Source organism: Misgurnus anguillicaudatus, chromosome 14 (assembly GCF_027580225.2).
Source record: "Misgurnus anguillicaudatus chromosome 14, ASM2758022v2, whole genome shotgun sequence".
Classification (NCBI taxonomy): Eukaryota; Metazoa; Chordata; class Actinopteri; order Cypriniformes; family Cobitidae; genus Misgurnus; species Misgurnus anguillicaudatus.
The window spans coordinates 4,338,281-4,360,416 of record NC_073350.2 but is presented as its reverse complement, the minus strand read 5'-3'; the positions used below and the strand labels follow the sequence as shown (position 1 = coordinate 4,360,416).

At 40.5% G+C, this 22,136-nt stretch overlaps 9 non-coding genes across 9 annotated transcripts; all 9 read left to right on the top strand.

Annotated features, from left to right (window-relative positions):
- The first annotated feature begins 2,890 nt into the window (after positions 1-2,890).
- Positions 2,891-2,963, top strand: trnav-aac (transfer RNA valine (anticodon AAC)). The gene has a single exon. It is a non-coding gene; the product is annotated as a tRNA-Val (tRNA).
- Positions 2,964-3,770: 807 nt separating this feature from the next.
- trnas-gcu (transfer RNA serine (anticodon GCU)) lies at positions 3,771-3,852 on the top strand. Its single transcript has one exon. It is a non-coding gene; the product is annotated as a tRNA-Ser (tRNA).
- Positions 3,853-4,313: 461 nt separating this feature from the next.
- trnac-gca (transfer RNA cysteine (anticodon GCA)) lies at positions 4,314-4,385 on the top strand. The gene has a single exon. It is a non-coding gene; the product is annotated as a tRNA-Cys (tRNA).
- Positions 4,386-5,160: 775 nt separating this feature from the next.
- On the top strand, positions 5,161-5,233 carry trnav-aac (transfer RNA valine (anticodon AAC)). Its single transcript has one exon. It is a non-coding gene; the product is annotated as a tRNA-Val (tRNA).
- Positions 5,234-6,040: 807 nt separating this feature from the next.
- trnas-gcu (transfer RNA serine (anticodon GCU)) lies at positions 6,041-6,122 on the top strand. Its single transcript has one exon. It is a non-coding gene; the product is annotated as a tRNA-Ser (tRNA).
- A 461-nt stretch (positions 6,123-6,583) lies between these two features.
- trnac-gca (transfer RNA cysteine (anticodon GCA)) lies at positions 6,584-6,655 on the top strand. Its single transcript has one exon. It is a non-coding gene; the product is annotated as a tRNA-Cys (tRNA).
- Positions 6,656-7,430: 775 nt separating this feature from the next.
- On the top strand, positions 7,431-7,503 carry trnav-aac (transfer RNA valine (anticodon AAC)). The gene has a single exon. It is a non-coding gene; the product is annotated as a tRNA-Val (tRNA).
- A 781-nt stretch (positions 7,504-8,284) lies between these two features.
- trnas-gcu (transfer RNA serine (anticodon GCU)) lies at positions 8,285-8,366 on the top strand. Its single transcript has one exon. It is a non-coding gene; the product is annotated as a tRNA-Ser (tRNA).
- Positions 8,367-8,827: 461 nt separating this feature from the next.
- On the top strand, positions 8,828-8,899 carry trnac-gca (transfer RNA cysteine (anticodon GCA)). Its single transcript has one exon. It is a non-coding gene; the product is annotated as a tRNA-Cys (tRNA).
- Positions 8,900-22,136: the final 13,237 nt, after the last annotated feature.

The window sequence follows — 22,136 nt, the reverse complement described above, 5'->3', positions numbered from 1 at the left end:
TTCTGTCATACACTCCCAAAAGAGTTTATGAGAGGACCAAACGAGCTTTTCCCACTAGATGGCGATATTTCGCCCAACAAACAAAGAAAGCGGAAGTCAGACGTAGAGTAATGGAGAAGAAGAAGTGTTAGACACTCAAGACTGACATCTAGTGTTAGAACTAGGTAGTACGCTTTAAACTGACAAAGATTCGCTTCTATACAGTAATTACATCGGCGGCCGCTGCGTTGCTAAGACGACGGATGTAATTTGCTCGTGTTCAGCCGGTACCTCTTTTGGCTTACGTTACCGGGACACGAAATAAACAAGAATCCAACGTGCTTTATCATACGTTGTGACTATAAATACTTGATCAAGTTTTTATCTCCTTTAAAATTGAAAAGTCTTACCCTCGGTGCTTACAATTTTAAAAATCCACGTACGTGAATAAAATGGAAAAATACAATAGACAGCTTCTCTAATTGTAAATCATTTCCTGGAGATTTAACAAAAAGGCCTTATCAGATGGGAGTGCTCACTCGACCACCGCTTCGCTCTAAATAAAGGAATTCTACTCTTTATTAGGCGGAATCAGACGGTAATGCAGCGTATTTTTTTAATACGGTTACCTTAAAGACTGCAGTTAACTATACATAACAGGGGCGCGAGTCTGTTACGTCCTGAAAATGATACAGGAAAATACATTTTCATTCATACAAAGAAAGAACGAAATCAGTTATAGCTGATAGTTCTTTTTCATTCACACAATGCAAAAACACATTTGATTTGTAACTGGTTTGCTCAGAAAATAATGTTTAAATCTGCCCGCGCGTTCTCCACCATTATATGTAGCGAATTTGCGGGAGGAGGGAAATAACGTTATTTGAAACACTATGAACCTCCGACCGAAACACTACGGGGATTCCCAAGGGAATCTTAGATTTTAGCTCAAAAGGGAATATGTATAATTAACTGTAATTAATTATACAAGTTTATCAGGTTTTACCTGGCGTAGCAGAATTAATAATAACAATTAATTAATATGTTCGTCCACCGAAGACATATATCCATAATCGTATATTAACGTCTAAGAAATGTTAATTTCATGGCCTTTAAAATTAACCTTCTCACTGATATACAGTGCTACTCGCAGCGTGTAGCTGGATCAAAAGGCAGAAATAGTGACTTTAATTTCGTGAGCATTGAACACAGAAACAATTCAATTGTGAAAATGCAAACCGGTTTATTAACTATAAAATGAAGTACACATAACGACTAACTAAACATACACACATACCATAACATAAAACATAGATGAGAAAGAAAAGATTGAAAGAGCTAGAGAGAGAGAGTAAAAGATTGGCAAAGCACTATTGCTTAACATCTGCACAAACCATCGGAAAATCTCTAAGTAGCGCCTTAATTTTATAAGGGGTAAAGCTTAAACATCAGCGAGTAAGACAAGTTTATACTTGCATTTGGCTCTTTGTGTTTTCGTTGCGAAGTTTCTGCTGCACGCGGTGCGAGCAAGGAGAGAGAGAGAGTCCAGATGTGTTCGTAAGATGTAGTCCGTTAAGTTGTTTCGTAGGGCGGATTGGTCCGCGTGGTTTTCCGAACTCTAGCGCAAAGTGCAAGCCAGGAAGACTGTCCCGAAGAAAGACAGGGCTCAGAGAAAAGATGATGAATCCGAGGGACTCTGGTTGAGTCTCAGCGAGTTTCCAAACTGCGCTGGCGGGTTACCTAAGTAACCGGGCGATTGAGCGCTCATGAGTGAACTAAGCCACTGACTGAGATACTGAGTGAATCAGCGATTGAGAGATTGAGCGAACATCAATGAGCAATGAGCAATGATGGCTTGGGCGATAGGCCGTTTTGACCTTTCACACGCCCAGCCCATTTTGGGTGTTTGACCAATGCGTGAAGTGTTCGGTCGCGCGGGGAAACAAGCCTTTGTTCTTTCAGACATCACATTTGCGTAATTGCATAAGGATAAAACTTTGTTTCCATAACTCTTCAAATCGATATGACATTGATGCGGCTTATGGTAATATGATACATAGAAATGATTGGGAAATAAAGAGTAGATTAATTCGATACTAAACAAGACATGGATTTAAGATCACGTTGAATAATAATTTCATACCTAAGATATGAAACATGCTACAGTGAACAAAATCTAACTAAAGTGTTAACACACAGTTACATCACACATACATAATCATGCAGTAAAGGGATATAACATATATATACATTTAAACAGCTCATTGTGATTTTTAAACGTGGTTTAATCAGAGACATATCGTCTGTGCCCCCCTGCTGTGTCTCTGGCGATCGTCATTCGAACAAAGAAGGTTTCTCTGGTGGGGTTCCTTTGAACCTCCTTTTACGACGGCATTTGTTTTAATTGTCGCCCACTTTACAGCCTTGATAGGTGATAGAGGAGACAGGGTTATCTAATTATCACAATTTTAGGGCTGTTGAAATCCAGATGCCCAATGGCCTCTATTTGACTCCGAGCCATTTGCTACACACTATACCAGGGGTCTCCGACCCTGCTCCTGGTGAGCTTCCGCCCTGCAGATTTTAGCTCCAACCCCAACGTAGCTGAAGCAGCTAATCAAGGTATTCAGCTTGATAATTACAGACAGGTGTGTTGGAGGTGGGGTGAAACTGAAGTCTACTATTCTGGCAGATCGCAGAGCTGCAACTTGACTGCTCACACTTCACGTCTGAAACAAATCGGTGAGATACCCGAACTAAGAAGTGTGTGGCTGTTTGCCAGTTTCAGAAGAAGCATCCATGCATTCCTGGGAAATGCGCCGCCTTTCTCATACAGTTTGAGCGGTTCCTTCAAACGATCGCAAAAAATGTGACAAAATCCGTTAATACAACCAAGTGTCAGAGCGTGCAGGTTTCTGTAGTGTAGTGGTTATCACGTTCGCCTAACACGCGAAAGGTCCTCGGTCCGAAACCGGGCAGAAACAGCGCGGTCCTTTTGATACGCTCCGAGTTAAATGCCTTTCTTGAGACACGTTACTCCTTGTGTCATGAAGCACTTTTAAAGTTACACACAGTTCCGCCTGTCACATTCGCTTCACGCATGAAAGGTGGCCAGTTCGCAAGTGGGCGAAAAAGCATAGCCCCTTTGAGGAGTGTTGCACAGACAGAAAATGTGTGGCCAAATCCATCAAAATAACCAAAAAAATCCAAACAAACAGGTTTCTGTGGTGATGTGGTTATCACAAAAAGTCCTCAGTTCGACTGAAACAAACACTTTGTTGCAGATATGACAGGGTTTTGGTCATGTTGATTTAGTTAACTCAACAGTTACATCAGTTTGATGCACGTTATTGTAAACCTGATCGTCGGTTAGTGTTAGTTGAACGTACGGCAGGTAAATGTACTGAGGTTTAGTCAACATTACCCAGCCAGTTGACTGTGTAGATAAGCCAATGAAAACCTCTTGTTCCCTTTACATAAAGTCTTGAATGTCTCGTTTGGTTTTTGCCTGTTTCATGTTGAAATCCGTTGAAAACCATTTTGAAAAAGAACCCCAATCAATTAAAGGTCAGTCCTTGATTTTATTTCTAAACATGTCTAAGGCGATGGATTGCTCATGCACAGTTCTCTTCAGGCGTTTACCTTCCGTTAGGCCAAAATGAACCCTTTCTAAAAGATAACGTTTAATTACATCAACAAAGGAAACCATTTGATGCACGCTACAGTGTACTTGCTGGTAATTTAGGAATCGCAAAATCCCCAACGGCCGGGGTTCCGAGGAAGTTTCACTTGACGAGGTGGCCGAGTGGTTAAGGCGATGGACTGCTAATCCATTGTGCTCTGCACGCGTGGGTTCGAATCCCATCCTCGTCGTCTGTCGTTGTGATGTTGAACTGTCTGTGCCGCAGGTTACGTTGTTCCATACGCCTCTAGGCGTGGTCTGCCGCCCAGTAGAGAAAGCAACGTGTTTTCTTTGCACCAGTTTTGAAGTGCTTACAATCCAGAGTCTCTGGGGGACACTTGAGTGTTTTCAGACTCTAAAGTCCGTGCTATGTGCCAGCTGTCTAGAAAGTGGGAAAGACTGGGTTGAGCGGTTACCTTTGTTGATGTTTGCTGTAAGAGGAACACATAACATCATAACAACTGAAAAACATTAGCGGAATGGTTGAAAACATACGTTGGATCTAGCGCAATTGTTGTAGGTCAGCGCTAGAGCGTTTAAACGCAGATAGGGAGGTCTAACGATTCACTTGGACATAATCACCACAGCTTTAACAGTGGTGAAGTATAACACATGATGCTTTTTCAATTCTCCAGCCACGTGTCTTCACATAGGGGGCATAGCTCAGTGGTAGAGCATTTGACTGCAGATCAAGAGGTCTCCGGTTCAAATCCGGGTGCCCCCTTGGCTTTAAGCCTGTGTGTCTGTAGTTTGGCACTCTAATATTTCTGACTCAAAGTTTATCCTGGATCCTTTTAACGTAGGGGTAGGCAAACGTCGGTCCTGGAGTGCAGCAGCCCTGCAGAGTTTAGCTTCAGCTCAAATCAAGCACACATGAACAGGCTAACCAAGGTCTAAAGGGTCACCTGAGAACTACAGGTGGATGAGATTTAATCAGGGTTGGAAATAAAATCTGCAGGACTGCGGCACTTCAGGACCGGCGTTGCCTACCCCTGTTCTAATGCTAAAGACGAGCATACACTGTGCCATTTCAGCACAGTCGTGGCTAAATGCCAACGTACACTCAACGAGTAAAACCCATGCGACGTGAAGCCAAAGCTCACGAATTGTGTGCTTACACTATACCAGGGGTCTCCGACCCTGCTCCTGGTGAGCTTCCGCCCTGCAGATTTTAGCTCCAACCCCAACGTAGCTGAAGCAGCTAATCAAGGTATTCAGCTTGATAATTACAGACAGGTGTGTTGGAGGTGGGGTGAAACTGAAGTCTACTATTCTGGCAGATCGCAGAGCTGCAACTTGACTGCTCACACTTCACGTCTGAAACAAATCGGTGAGATACCCGAACTAAGAAGTGTGTGGCTGTTTGCCAGTTTCAGAAGAAGCATCCATGCATTCCTGGGAAATGCGCCGCCTTTCTCATACAGTTTGAGCGGTTCCTTCAAACGATCGCAAAAAATGTGACAAAATCCGTTAATACAACCAAGTGTCTGAGCGTGCAGGTTTCTGTAGTGTAGTGGTTATCACGTTCGCCTAACACGCGAAAGGTCCTCGGTCCGAAACCGGGCAGAAACAGCGCGGTCCTTTTGATACGCTGCGAGTTAAATGCCTTTCTTGAGACACGTTACTCCTTGTGTCATGAAGCACTTTTAAAGTTACACACAGTTCCGCCTGTCACATTCGCTTCACGCATGAAAGGTGGCCAGTTCGCAAGTGGGCGAAAAAGCATAGCCCCTTTGAGGAGTGTTGCACAGACAGAAAATGTGTGGCCAAATCCATCAAAATAACCAAAAAAATCCAAACAAACAGGTTTCTGTGGTGATGTGGTTATCACAAAAAGTCCTCAGTTCGACTGAAACAAACACTTTGTTGCAGATATGACAGGGTTTTGGTCATGTTGATTTAGTTAACTCAACAGTTACATCAGTTTGATGCACGTTATTGTAAACCTGATCGTCGGTTAGTGTTAGTTGAACGTACGGCAGGTAAATGTACTGAGGTTTAGTCAGCATTACCCAGCCAGTTGACTGTGTAGATAAGCCAATGAAAACCTCTTGTTCCCTTTACATAAAGTCTTGAATGTCTCGTTTGGTTTTTGCCTGTTTCATGTTGAAATCCGTTGAAAACCATTTTGAAAAAGAACCCCAATCAATTAAAGGTCAGTCCTTGATTTTATTTCTAAACATGTCTAAGGCGATGGATTGCTCATGCACAGTTCTCTTCAGGCGTTTACCTTCCGTTAGGCCAAAATGAACCCTTTCTAAAAGATAACGTTTAATTACATCAACAAAGGAAACCATTTGATGCATGCTACAGTGTACTTGCTGGTAATTTAGGAATCGCAAAATCCCCAACGGCCGGGGTTCCAAGGAGGTTTCACGTGACGAGGTGGCCGAGTGGTTAAGGCGATGGACTGCTAATCCATTGTGCTCTGCACGCGTGGGTTCGAATCCCATCCTCGTCGTCTTTCGTTGTGATGTTGAACTGTCTGTGCCACAGGTTACGTTGTTCCATACGCCTCTAGGCGTGGTCTGCCGCCCAGTAGAGAAAGCAATGTGTTTTCTTTGCACCAGTTTTGAAGTGCTTACAATCCAGAGTCTCTGGGGGACACTTGAGTGTTTTCAGACTCTAAAGTCTGTGCTATGTGCCAGCTGTCTAGAAAGTGGGAAAGACTGGGTTGAGCGGTTACCTTTGTTGATGTTTGCTGTAAGAGGAACACATAACATCATAACAACTGAAAAACATTAGCGGAATGGTTGAAAACATACGTTGGATCTAGCGCAATTGTTGTAGGTCAGCGCTAGAGCGTTTAAACGCAGATAGGGAGGTCTAACGATTCACTTGGACATAATCACCACAGCTTTAACAGTGGTGAAGTATAATACATGATGCTTTTTCAATTCTCCAGCCACGTGTCTTCACGTAGGGGGCATAGCTCAGTGGTAGAGCATTTGACTGCAGATCAAGAGGTCTCCGGTTCAAATCCGGGTGCCCCCTTGGCTCTAAGCCTGTGTGTCTGTAGTTTGGCGCTCTAATATTTCTGACTCAAAGTTTATCCTGGATCCTTTTAACGTAGGGGTAGGCAAACGTCGGTCCTGGAGTGCAGCAGCCCTGCAGAGTTTAGCTTCAGCTCAAATCAAGCACACATGAACAGGCTAACCAAGGTCTAAAGGGTCACCTGAGAACTACAGGTGGATGAGATTTAATCAGGGTTGGAAATAAAATCTGCAGGACTGCGGCACTTCAGGACCGGCGTTGCCTACCCCTGTTCTAATGCTAAAGACGAGCATACACTGTGCCATTTCAGCACAGTCGTGGCTAAATGCCAACGTACACTCAACGAGTAAAACCCATGCGACGTGAAGCCAAAGCTCACGAATTGTGTGCTTACACTATACCAGGGGTCTCCGACCCTGCTCCTGGTGAGCTTCCGCCCTGCAGATTTTAGCTCCAACCCCAACGTAGCTGAAGCAGCTAATCAAGGTATTCAGCTTGATAATTACAGACAGGTGTGTTGGAGGTGGGGTGAAACTGAAGTCTACTATTCTGGCAGATGGCAGAGCTGCAACTTGACTGCTCACACTTCACGTCTGAAACAAATCGGTGAGATACCCGAACTAAGAAGTGTGTGGCTGTTTGCCAGTTTCAGAAGAAGCATCCATGCATTCCTGGGAAATGCGCCGCCTTTCTCATACAGTTTGAGCGGTTCCTTCAAACGATCGCAAAAAATGTGACAAAATCTGTTAATACAACCAAGTGTCAGAGCGTGCAGGTTTCTGTAGTGTAGTGGTTATCACGTTCGCCTAACACGCGAAAGGTCCTCGGTCCGAAACCGGGCAGAAACAGCGCGGTCCTTTTGATACGCTGCGAGTTAAATGCCTTTCTTGAGACACGTTACTCCTTGTGTCATGAAGCACTTTTAAAGTTACACACAGTTCCGCCTGTCACATTCGCTTCACGCATGAAAGGTGGCCAGTTCGCAAGTGGGCGAAAAAGCATAGCCCCTTTGAGGAGTGTTGCACAGACAGAAAATGTGTGGCCAAATCCATCAAAATAACCAAAAAAATCCAAACAAACAGGTTTCTGTGGTGATGTGGTTATCACAAAAAGTCCTCAGTTCGACTGAAACAAACACTTTGTTGCAGATATGACAGGGTTTTGGTCATGTTGATTTAGTTAACTCAACAGTTACATCAGTTTGATGCACGTTATTGTAAACCTGATCGTCGGTTAGTGTTAGTTGAACGTACGGCAGGTAAATGTACTGAGGTTTAGTCAGCATTACCCAGCCAGTTGACTGTGTAGATAAGCCAATGAAAACCTCTTGTTCCCTTTACATAAAGTCTTGAATGTCTCGTTTGGTTTTTGCCTGTTTCATGTTGAAATCCGTTGAAAACCATTTTGAAAAAGAACCCCAATCAATTAAAGGTCAGTCCTTGATTTTATTTCTAAACATGTCTAAGGCGATGGATTGCTCATGCACAGTTCTCTTCAGGCGTTTACCTTCCGTTAGGCCAAAATGAACCCTTTCTAAAAGATAACGTTTAATTACATCAACAAAGGAAACCATTTGATGCACGCTACAGTGTACTTGCCAACGGCCGGGGTTCCGAGGAAGTTTCACGTGACGAGGTGGCCGAGTGGTTAAGGCGATGGACTGCTAATCCATTGTGCTCTGCGCGCGTGGGTTCGAATCCCATCCTCGTCGTCTGTCGTTGTGATGTTGAACTGTCTGTGCCGCAGGTTACGTTGTTCCATACGCCTCTAGGCGTGGTCTGCTGCCCAGTAGAGAAAGCAACGTGTTTTCTTTGCACCAGTTTTGAAGTGCTTACAATCCAGAGTCTCTGGGGGACACTTGAGTGTTTTCAGACTCTAAAGTCCGTGCTATGTGCCAGCTGTCTAGAAAGTGGGAAAGACTGGGTTGAGCGGTTACCTTTGTTGATGTTTGCTGTAAGAGGAACACATAACATCATAACAACTGAAAAACATTAGCGGAATGGTTGAAAACATACGTTGGATCTAGCGCAATTGTTGTAGGTCAGCGCTAGAGCGTTTAAACGCAGATAGGGAGGTCTAACGATTCACTTGGACATAATCACCACAGCTTTAACAGTGGTGAAGTATAACACATGATGCTTTTTCAATTCTCCAGCCACGTGTCTTCACATAGGGGGCATAGCTCAGTGGTAGAGCATTTGACTGCAGATCAAGAGGTCTCCGGTTCAAATCCGGGTGCCCCCTTGGCTCTAAGCCTGTGTGTCTGTAGTTTGGCGCTCTAATATTTCTGACTCAAAGTTTATCCTGGATCCTTTTAACGTAGGGGTAGGCAAACGTCGGTCCTGGAGTGCAGCAGCCCTGCAGAGTTTAGCTTCAGCTCAAATCAAGCACACATGAACAGGCTAACCAAGGTCTAAAGGGTCACCTGAGAACTACAGGTGGATGAGATTTAATCAGGGTTGGAAATAAAATCTGCAGGACTGCGGCACTTCAGGACCGGCGTTGCCTACCCCTGTTCTAATGCTAAAGACGAGCATACACTGTGCCATTTCAGCACAGTCGTGGCTAAATGCCAACGTACGCTCAATGAGTAAAACGTGAGTTAGTTGAACGTACGGCAGGTAAATGTACTGAGGCTTAGTCAACATTGTCGTCTGTCATTGTGATGTTGTACGGTCTTTAAGATGCAACGTTGCCGCAGGTTATTTGACCCTGTCAGCTAGGACAAAAGTAAAACATATGTGAGTCAAAAGTAACACAACAAAACAAGATAGTTTTTTTGTGTTACACTTGTTTGTATTAAATATACATGACTTTGACCTAATTAATATGTAACTGCAAACGTATTTTGTCATTTATCTTTGTTTAAAATAATGAAATTATATTCTTATTTTAAATTTCTGTTTTATCAAATGTTTCAAAATCAACCAACAGTACCAACTTAAATTGTCAACAGTTTGAACACTATGAAAATAAAATAAAATTAGAATAATATACATTTTTAACATATACAACAGTATTAGCAGCGGGGCAAAAGTGACAAGTGTTACTTTCGTCCCAAAAGGATCTCCTCACATTTAAACCCGATTTACTTTTATTTTGAAAAACTCTGAGAACTAAAACTTAAGGATGTGTTAGAGCACTAAATAACCTGTAGATTGATCAGTATTGAAACACATGAAACAAGAAACACAATGCATTTATTTTATCGTGACGTGACTATTAAAACACGTTATGAGATATCACCACTGATATATTTATAAGCAACATGCAAAAAACATCTCTCTGACACTTATAAAAAACTATAATTTTTAATAGTACTGACAAGAACAAAGTCTAATAACAAGCGAGTGCTCGTATCGCGTTAACCCATTTGTGCCCAAATTTTTCTGAATGGTTTCATGCATATAATTGTGTTAATAGTGTCCTCTGTAAACATGTTCTGCATTTATTTTCCCCATTTTTAGTTTTATTTTTTTGAAAATCGTATTTGAATGTGCGGCAACTATAGTTGCCGGTGGGCAAAAAGGTTCTATGCACTCCTTTAATGTCAAATTTTAATACATTTGGCATCTTACTCAAAATAACGGCTTTCAACAGATCAACCTTTATTCATAAACACATTTATTATGTATAACAGTCAAAGAACATTCAATGCGAACCCCCCCCCCCCAAATAAAAATGCATCTAGCTTATAATCTCTTGTTCAATTCAATTCAATTTTATTTATATAACGCTTTTCACAATTGTTAATTGTTGCAAAGCAGATTTACATGAGTACATGTAAAGGAGAACACAGAAAATCAATAGATAATATAAGAAGTAGAATATAGCAGCTAAGGATAAACTGTACAAGCGAGCGTATTGATAATGTAACGTATACAGTAAAGTGCTTAGTTAAGCCAAAGTTGGCTGACTCTCTCGGGGACGAAAACCCCCCTAGGAGAAAACGCTGTGGGAAAAACTCCTAGAAGGACAAAAACCCTTGGGAGAAATTAATATATATATTTATATATATAAACAGGGTAGGGATAGGAGGCGGGTAAGAGGATTAAACTGGTTCAGCCGGTGGTCGCGCATCGGCTGGACATCACGTTGAAGGACAGCCAGTAGATCAGTGGTGTGATGACCTTCACAGCAACAGGACATGGGTCTGTTTGTCCCATTGTCCTCGGGGTCGAGGACAAGACAGGGAGAGAGAAACAGAATTCTATTAGCGTAGGGGCCGGTCGCATGAAACGCAAGTGTCATGCAGTATTGTAATTTAAAAATGCTCGGTTCCAGACAGGCTACCTATTGCAGCAATATTATATTACCCATATGAGGTATGTGAGTGCTTTGTTCTAGACAAAATAACTATTGCGGGACAAGTACAATTACTGGACATTTTATGTGAATGCTTTGTTAAAGAAGAATGTCTTAAGTTTAGATTTACGAACGCGTGCTAAGTGATATAAACTGTGACTTGTTCAGGTTTTTTATTATTATTATTTTTTTTTTTCTCTGTTGCATTCAGTGCTTTCTTCCAGAAACAACGGACCATATGTCAGCTCCAAATCAGTTCATATCACTCAGTTCATATCACTTAGCACATCGTTCGTGGCTCGACTTGTCGAGTCTGTTTTTCAAGATGTCTGCTGTCTGAATACGCGTAATGTGCTGCCTTTATAAAGTAGCTTCTTATTAAACTGTTTGTACACTTACAAAGTTCTCAATGCTTCGGTTTGCATGTAAGGACCCTTATTATGCTACTGTGGTAGTGTGAGGCTATTTTGAGCCTTGTTAGTGGTATTAACTAGCGATTTACTTGTACTTACTCTTTGCCCCATATACTAGCGCTATACGCTAATCTGTTTTTATTGATAAAAAACTCTTTACATTCGATTATCATGAAAACGCATCCCAGAGAACGATCTACTCGGTCACCATGTGTTTATTACCCCTAGGTTCATTTTTCACCGGAGTTGTCCTTTAATGAAAATAATATGAAAATCAATCAATAAAATGGGCAACCAGTCTTTGAATGACCCTCTTTAAATGACCTGTATGAATGGATTTTATTCCCTATCAAATTAAGGTCTAATGGACAGTAGATATGTTAGTTAAAGGGTTTTAGGTATGATATTATGAAAGAAAAAAGCACTAAAAAGACCAATAACCTTGATTATTAACCTATGACACAGTATACACCATTTCCCCATGATATATCTACTTACAAGGCATTTGCCCACCGGCAACTATAGTTGCCGCTTGGACTTTTGACTAAGTATATAAAAAACTCTAGATCTCTTGTAAGATTTGTTTTGTTTGAATTACTCTAGAGACCTTCATGATTATGTAGATACATAAATGTCAACCAAAAATACTTGTTAGTAAAATGAAAATTACCTTTCTTTGGGAGGGTTTGCCTTCGCCATGTTTCTTGGAAGAAGAGGTAAGAAGTTGACAGCCTCATGTGACAGGAAGGAGATAAATACCTTTTCTTTCTTTGAGTATACGGGGAAGTACACTGGGCTCTTGGCTTCGGGCGTACAGGTGAATATACAGGGCGGTACACTGGGCTCTTGGCTTTGGGCGTACAGGTGAGTATACAGGGCGATACACTGGGCTCTTAGCTTTGGGCGTACAGGTGAGTATACAGGGCGATACACTGGGCTCTTAGCTTTGGGAGTACAGGTGGGTATATTAGGCTTAAAACAGATGTAACTCACAGACCCATAGATAGACAGACGTCAGGCTTTAGCCCTTAGGTTGCTGGAGAGGACGTATATACACACGGCGAACTTCTAGCCTTTCTCGCTAGGACGGACTTCCAATGCAACACTTGAACGTTGACTTTCAATACGTTGTTGAACAGTCCCACGTCAACGCCCTTGGCTCAATCCTGCAGACTGACAGCAGACACACACACAAAGTCTCTTCAACAATACACTACTGCAGTGAATATGTAGGGTGAGATACAACACCTCTTGACTTCGAACAAACGAACAGATGGAGGGGCAGGCCGAGGCTGCTGCACGTGAGGCCCAACACGGCCACGGATGAAATCATAGACAGTGGGTAGAATGGAATAGGACGCCATACCAGGTGATGTACTGTACGAGTGGGCCTATCGCTTCCCCTTCCTCTCTTCCAACAGCGTGACAAGAGATCTAGACAGGGGCAGGCATCTGCAAACACTCAACGGGCGTATAATCATACACCAAAACAGCACATGTACTTTCTTCCACACAGCAGCCAATTAAAGTTCTCCCTCTTTCCAATACTTCACACAATATTCACAGCAATACTCTTACTTCTCACAGTTGGTACGCCACCACCCGGTTGGGGGAAGGGATTACGAGTCACAGTCGGGTTGTATAATAGACGTATCAGTCGTCCACCGACACCAGCTCACTTCCTTCAATCCAGGGCTCTCCTCTTCGGCCCAGTGAGTGATCGCTGACAACATGGACACAGCACAACACTACAATTCTTCAAGTGTACACACGTCAAAAGAGTCACAGCACGCCACACACACTCATGGTGAATTAAGGTCTGATCACTTCGTTGGGCCGGGAATTGGTCCTGAACAGCAGAAAGGGGTTGATACAGAGGATGACCAAATGGAGACGTCACATCCACAACTTGTGACCACACTCTTACCTCTTCGTAGCTAGCTTCGGCTTGCCCACCACTCCTGTCTACGGGTGGGGCCGTATACACGCTGAGCGAGCACTTAGAAGATGCACTAAGACACACAGTTAGCAAAAGATGTCACTGGCAAAACAACAACTCCACATACTCACAGTTTGTTGACACTCGACGTTTCCATCTCTCTTCCAGAGGAATAGCGTATACAAGGTTGCTTGTAACACACTCCTTCGTTCCTTTCAATGTATTTCACGATGACTCAGCACAGGTCAACAGAATTACTTCGGCAGGAATTTCCTAAGTACTTAGCTTCGTTTTCCTTCGGCCCAATCCTCCACTTTGTCTTCGCCCAGTCTGCAATCTCCACAATAATACGCCTCTCCAACACAACAAACACTTCCGTCTCCCCTACAACGCTTGCTGGAATAAACTTCATCTTCCTGTTTTCCTGATGCTCTATTTATACTCCTTCTCTTCTCTGAACTGCCCAATCGCCACGCTTGATAAGCACACCTGATGCCGATATCGCCTGATTACGGTTGCTCGGAGTTAACGGAGCTGGCCGGGTTTTTTCGGTGAAAATGGTCCGGGCGGAACTACGTCCACCATTTTAGTTCCGCCCTATTTTTAGTTCTGCCGCTTACAGTCACTCCGTGACATATATATATATAATGTGTTTAATAATTGTCTTTTCATGCTTTATTAATGATCAATTCATCATTTCTAAAATAAGTATTACCTTATTTACAGACCAGTTATTAAGATGTTGTCAGTGGTTCATAAGATCATGTAGGAAGTAAATAAATGACTAATAAACTATTTAAACATTCATTTATACATCTTATTTAGACATATAGTAATAAGTTAGTCAGTGTGTTATAATAATGAATAAATGCTTCATTAACACATATTCCTACTGTAATTCATGATTAATTCAGGTAGTTATAAAACATTTAGAAGTGGTCAGTTAACTATTTTTGTGAGCTCATCTAAAGTGAGGACTATTTATGCTTTGTAAAGCTTTTATAAAGGAGATTTAAGGTCTCAGTTATCTTTTAAAAAGGAAACAAACACAACACAGAGTAATACAGAACATAAAACATATTTATTTCAAGATGCAAAAATTAAACTGTACAACTGTACAATTCCAAAGTGATCTCATGAGAATGCATGTGTATTTTTACGTTTCAGTGGGGTTGTACAATATGTACATTTACTTAAGTTTAAAATACCTGTGTCCGTGTGGACTAGGCCCCACACACCAAAGACACAGCCAACACAACACTCATCAAAACACCATACAGAGAAAAAAACTCAAAATTATACAAAATCCACAGTTCAACAATGTCCAACCCAAAATACAAAGTATTATTATTATTCCACACATATATCTCAAAAAGGTACAAAGTCCAATTCTCCATTTTAACCTGGAAATGTTGTTGCTTTCAACGTATATATCCAAAAGGACTCTCTTTGTAAAAGCCTTTTAACCCTTTAATCTCCTCCTCTTGTCATTCTAGGAACATGTTCTATGCCGATAATCTTTAATGTGCTCGGACTACCATGATTTGCATTTTTATAATGTTGAGCCATTGGGTAAAGCGGATTACAAACTCTAATTGCATTTTTATGTTCTGATAATCTGATCCTTAATTTCCTCGTAGTCATCCCTATATAGAAGCAACCACACAGGCATTCCAACCTATACACCACAAACGAGGTATTGCAATTAATAAATGATCTTATTTTAAATTCAACTCCTGAGGTTAAATCTTTAAACATATTTGTCTTCAACATATTATCACAATGATTGCAGTTGCCATATTTGTAATATCCTGCACTTTACCAGGTGTATGGTCTCTTAGATGGAAGGTGACTTCTCACTAATTTGTCTTTTATTGTAGGTGCCCTTTGAAACACAATGGAAGGAGACTCAGGCATAACTTCCCTAAGATAAGGATCACTCAGCACAATTTCCCAATTACGTTTTATAATGTTCTTAATTCTGTTCGCCTCTGTGCTATATTGTGTCACGAAATAAACAGAAATATCTGAATCCTGTGATTTGCGTTTTTGTACTAACAACCCACGTAGAAGGTGACGTTCTCGCGACCTTTCGCAACGTTCTCTAAAAGTTCTCTAAAGGGGACGAAAAGACCTGAACCTTTAGAGAACATTAGGTACATTCCTAAAACGTCCTTTGTTGGTTATAAAAGTCTTGCAGTTCAAGGTTCCTCATGTGACTTTAGGGGGACGCCCGAGACATTTACAGAACATTCCCACCTGGTACTATTTTGGTCAGATAAAAACGTTTCCTGATATGACTGTAGGAAGACGTTCCATATTGGTTATCCTGTGGTCACATAAGAACGTTACAGAGAGGACATTTGGAACATTAACAGAACATTCCCACATGGTACTATTTCGGTCAGATAAAAACGTTCTCGAAATGACTGTAGGAAGACGTTCCATATTGGTTATCCTGTGGTCACATAAGAACGTTACAGAAAGGACATATGGAACATTAACAGAACATTCCGACATGGTACTATTTTGGTCGTATCATAACGTTCCTGATATGACTGTAGGATGACGTTCCATATTGGTTATTCTGTGGTCACATAAGAACGTTACAGATTGGACACCTGAGACATTAACAGAACATTCCCACATGGTACTATTTTGGTTATATCATAACGTTCCTGATATGACTGTAGGAAGACGTTCCATATTGGTTATCCTGTGGTCACATAAGAACGTTACAAAAAGGACATTTGGAACATTAACAGAACATTTCCACATGGTACTATTTTGGTCGTATCATAACGTTCCTGATATGACTGTAGGATGACGTTCCATATTGGTTATCCTGTGGTCACATAAGAACGTTACAGAAAGGACATTTGGAACATTAACAGAACATTCCGACATGGTACTATTTTGGTCGTATCATAACGTTCCTGATATGACTGTAGGATGACGTTCCATATTGGTTATCCTGTGGTCACATAAGAACGTTACAGAAAGGACATTTGGAATATTAACAGAACATTCCGACATGGTACTATTTTGGTCGTATCATACACTCTAAAAAACAAACGGTGCTATATAACACCAAAACAGTTGCTTTGGATCGTAACGATAGAAGAACCATTTTTAGTGCCATATAGCACCGGTGAAGCACCAGTGAAGCACCTGTGTAGAACCATATAGTGCTATGTAGAACCATATGTGGTGCCATAGTGGTGCTATATGGCCCCTATATGGTTCTACACTGGTGCTTCACTGGCGCCTCACCGGTGGTTCACCGGTGCTACATGGCACCAAAATGGTTCCTCCATCGCTACGATCCAAAGCAACTGTTTTGGTGCTATATAGCACTGTTTGTTTTTTTAGAGTGTAACGTTCCTGATATGACTGTAGGATGACGTTCCATATTGGTTATCCTGTGGTCACATAAGAACGTTACAGAAAGGACATATGGAACATTAACACAACATTCCGACATGGTACTATTTTGGTCGTATCATAACGTTCCTGATATGACTGTAGGATGATGTTCCATATTGGTTATCCTGTGGTCACATAAGAACGTTACAGATAGGACACCTGAGACATTAACAGAACATTCCCACATGGTACTATTTTGGTTATATCATAACGTTCCTGATATGACTGTAGGATGACGTTCCATATTGGTTATCCTGTGGTCACATAAGAACGTTACAGAAAGGACTTTTGGAACATTTACAGAACCATCCTACATGGTCCTCTGTTGGTCATATAATATTGTTCCTGATATGACTTTAGGGGGACGTCCCATATTGGTTATCCTGTGGTCACATGGCAACGTTACAAAGAGGACATTTGGAACATTAATAGAATGTTCTCACATGGTCCTCTGTTGGTCATTTAATAATGTTCCTGATATCACTAGGAGGACAAAATATGAAATTACAGTTAGAGGATTTTATTTTTATAGGCAGTTAATAAAAAGGATGTGTCAATGTGCAGTGGACCATACAAACAAAGTAATAAATGATTTCAGAATGAAGAAAAATAAATGACTGATTCAGTCTGCACTATCGTACATCAGACAAAGACAAATAGTAATTAAATAAGACTTTACATTACATTGTGTTAACAAGCACAAAAAATACTAGTAAATAATACTATACTAATATGTATTATGTTGTACTCTCTGAATATAATGATGTAGATTGCAATGCATCTTGGAAACAGTAGTCAGTTAACAGCAAAGCGTTCAATCCGCTTTATGAAAAGAACTACCTTTCCCATAATGCAACAGCTTACAAGAGGACCCGGAAGTCACATGAAATTCAAACTGCCACACTTGACGACGCGTGATCTTTGTTTTGTCTTTATATAATACTGTAAGGTAAGTTAAGATACTTTTCTTTTTAAATAGATTTCACTCGTTGTTCTACAGCGAGTTACATAAATGTTTTTTCTGTTTATTTGCTATTCTTTTCTGTGATGTTTTTTATTTCTATGTTAGGCTATATATTCTTATTTGCCATTTAAAGTATAATGATAAACATGCAGGCTTACAGTGAGCTAAACAATTTTCATAAAGAGGATGTTAAAAAAATCTTTAAGATGTTCGATCTTTACAAAACAAATTAATGCTCAGCCCACAAAGAAGCCAACCAAAGATCAAATGATTTGTGTACAAAACAAAAAATCAACACTTTTTGGAAATACTTTTGTAAAGGAATTTAATACCTAAGAATCATAAATTAGCGTTTGTCTTACAAAAAAAATGTAATCATTATTGTGCTTTGTTTGCAGAAGTCATGTACCACACATTGTCAAACCTGAAGAAGTGTATCTTCCTGCAATCTGGGTAAAGAAGGTGTAACTTTAATACACATTATTTAAAAACATAAGAGTCATGTTCATTATTTATCTTTGTGTAATTTGATTTAAATTACAATATTGAATGTATTGAATTTGTTAAATTTTGTATGAGGTAATTTCTTGTATGGGTTAATTTGCCTAATATTAGTATTAGATACAAAAGCACAAGTGTTTTGGCTTAAAAGTGACAGCATGTTTTAAAAATGTTTCAGGTACTGGGGCTTGGATTGTTTGAAGTAGTAAAGAATAATGGCAAATAATGAAGCAGGCAATAAAAAATACTTGACCAAGAAGTTTTGGAGCTTAAAATTTTTGTAGTTTGTAATTGCTTTTTTCTTAAAGTTGGTAATTTGAAAATCTTTCTGGAAGTCTGAAATCTTCCTACATATTTTTTTCACATCTCGATTTGAATGTTAAAAATCTTAGTTCTTGGATTTGTGATGTTTTGTAATATGTGTTTTTGCCCTTACTTATGCATTTTATGTAAATATATTTTTAACTGGATTTGTATTTGTATGCTCTTATTCTGCAGGCTCCAGACCTGGGGCCTATAACATGAAGCTGGTTTAGTTGGTTAGCCAGCTTTGTTTAGGATTAGTTTGTGCAAATCCTGGGTTTTGGGTACCATGAAAATAGCTTTTACCAACAAGGCCTGCACATTGGCTTGGTTTTGTCAACCTGAAACTAATCCGGTAACCCTGAGTTTGTTTAACCATTTTCATGGTACGGGCCCCTGGAGATTGAAGTTCCTAAAGGTTGATGTTTATCAAGCTTGTGACCTTATCACATGGTGTTATTTTTTTACATTTATATATCTAATACACATTTGCAAAACTGTAAACATAAATTTAATATTTTGTGGGCTATTTTTTATTTTATTTAACCAGTTGTTGTATATTGAAATATGTTACATTTTATGCACTCCAAATGTAAATGTTTTGTTTTAATTGCATCTTTATTGTTTAAAACAATTTAATTAATGTGGGTTTTTGTTAGCTTTTATGTTATTCTTGTATTTTTTGGCTATTTATTTGTTTTTGTTTTTTATTATCCTTCTGTTAATTTGCCAGATTTTGAACTTCTATTTGTTTTTTCTGTAATCTCACTTCAATTATTTTCTGTGTTTCTCAATGATGCATTTTTGTCACAGTCCCAATTTGTTCCTGCTTGTTTCTCCACTGTCAGGTGAGGATAATAACAAACACAGTTCAGGTGAGAGAGTGAAAAGGATTATGGGAAATAAAGTCCAAATGGATGATGAACGAGGAACTGTTCATCATCCATTTGGACTTCATTTCCCATAATCCTTTTCACTCTCTCACCTGAACTGTGTTTGTTATTATCCTCACCTGACAGTCATCCCCCTCATCACTCCATTGTCTAAATACCCTGCTTTTACCTTTGTCTAGGTCAGTTCTTGTTTATAGTGATGTGTTGTGTGTTTTGCTGTTTACCAGTTTCCATGTTCCTTGTTTTATATTAATTAAAGATTATCATTTTGGATTCGTCATGATCTCCATCTCATCCTTTATCCTCCACCACACCAACCGTATCAATTTCACAGTATAATTATATATTGTTTGAGTTATGGCTATGTTCTGGGGGTTCTGGATAAGTTGTGGGTGAGTCTCAAATGTTCTGGGAACTTTACTAGGCAATGTCCTTAACACCAGCGGTGTCGTTCTGGGAACATAAAATTTCTACATAAAATATGGTTCCCTTAACAATTCCAGAACGTCCTGAATGTTCCGTGGAGGTCTGCCAAATAACGTCCTTCAACCTTTTAAAGAACTCCACATCACGTCAGTCTTGGAACGTTCTGGGAACTTTACTGGGCAACGTCCTTAACACCAGTGAGGTCGTTCTAAGAACATTATGGGAACGTAAAGTGTACATAAAATATGGTTCCCTTAACATTTCCAGAACGTCCTGAATGTTCCGTGGAGGTCTGCCAAATAACGTCCTCCAACCCTTTAGGGAACTCCACAACACGTCCGTCTCATAACGTTCTGGGAACTTTACTGGGCAACGTCCTTAACACCAGCGGGGTCGTTCTAAGAACATTATGGGAACGTAAAGTGTACATAAAATATGGTTCCCTTAACATTTCCAGAACGTCCTGAATGTTCCATGGAGGTCTGCCAAATAACGTCCTCCAACCCTTTAGGGAACTCCACAACACGTCCGTCTCATAACGTTCTGGGAACTTTACTGGGCAACGTCCTTAACACCAGCGGGGTCGTTCTAAGAACATTATGGGAACGTAAAGTGTACATAAAATATGGTTCCCTTAACATTTCCAGAACGTCCTGAATGTTCCGTGGAGGTCTGCCAAATAACGTCCTCCAACCCTTTAGGGAACTCCACAACACGTCCGTCTCATAACGTTCTGGGAACTTTACTGGGCAACGTCCTTAACACCAGCGGGGTCGTTCTAAGAACATTATGGGAACGTAAAGTGTGCATAAAATATGGTCCCCTCAACATTTCCAGAACGTCCTGAATGTTCCGTGGAGGTCTGCCAAATAACGTCCTCCAACCCTTTAGGGAACTCCACAACACATCCGTCTCATAACGTTCTGGGAACTTTACTGGGCAACGTCCTTAACACCAGCGGGGTCGTTCTGAGAACGTTATGGGAACGTAAAGTGTACATAAACTATGGTCCCCTTAACATTTCCAGAACGTCCTGAATGTTCCGTGGAGGTCTGCCAAATAACTTCCTCCAACCCTTTAGGGAACTCCACAACACGTCCGTCTCATAACGTTCTGGGAACTTTACTGGGCAACGTCCTTAACACCAGCGGGGTTGTTCTGAGAACGTTATGGGAACGTAAAATTTCTAGGGGGGAACTCATCTCTACTGATATTTCTTACTCTATTATATGCTTTGTTGATCACACTATTTTTGTACCCTCGTTCCTGAAATCTTTGAGTCAGCTCTTGAGCAAAAGTGCCAGCACTGGGTCAAAAAGGGACAAACACAGCCTGGGTTGTAATTTAACCAAGCTGGGTTGTTTCAACTCAAAAGGCTGGGATGCCATCGTTGATTCAAATATAAACCAATAAACCAGCTTGACACCATATCCAGACAGGATTGTAGGGATTGTTCACCATAAAGAGCACATTTGAAAACTATCCCTTTAAAATATTTTTACAAGAAAACAGGACCCATATTAACATGGTTTTACTTGAAAATGCAAGCCTTTACAATTATTGAAGGGTTGAAAATGATAAGATTTGAGTGCTGTGATTTGTGCGGGGTCGATTACAGGTCTGTGTCATTGATTGATAAACTGTGGCAGAAGCAATTGAAGATCACAATGTAACAATCTAAGCCTACAGGATCTTACACGGCCAGCTGCAGTAATTAGCATGGGTGTAAAACACAGAAAAACGCTATCATCACCATTCATCAGCTGTCACAAAATCACTGTATAGTGAAGAACATCCTGCAGTAACTGCCAGTGGTGACATAAGTCAAGATTGATAGATGTTCATTGCCTTTATTCCACTTTTCTAGCAACTCGAGAGTAAGACGGATCTATAGCCAATGGGAAAGAAGAACCTCTCTGAAGAGTGATGTTTATGAAATGATTTACATGTCATCACCCAAAACATTCCTGACCCACAAATTTCTTGAATAAACCGATCTTTTTCTTGGTCGTATTGCATCCTCGTGGTCATTTTAAAATCATTTTCTGGGAACATGGATGTATATGCATGATGAACATTTCTGATTTCCCCTAAGAAAGTCATCTTTCATCAACAGCCCATACTGTGTGACAGAGGAATCGATTTCAAGTAACGTCATGTGCAGTGATGTCACGCATACATACATTATACAGTATACATGTAAGGAAAAATTGACGACGTGCCGTTGAATTATTCGAAAATAATGCACAACCAAGGTGGTAATGCAACACAAATTCAAATAATTCAAAGGGCCGAAGTCAATTATTCCTCT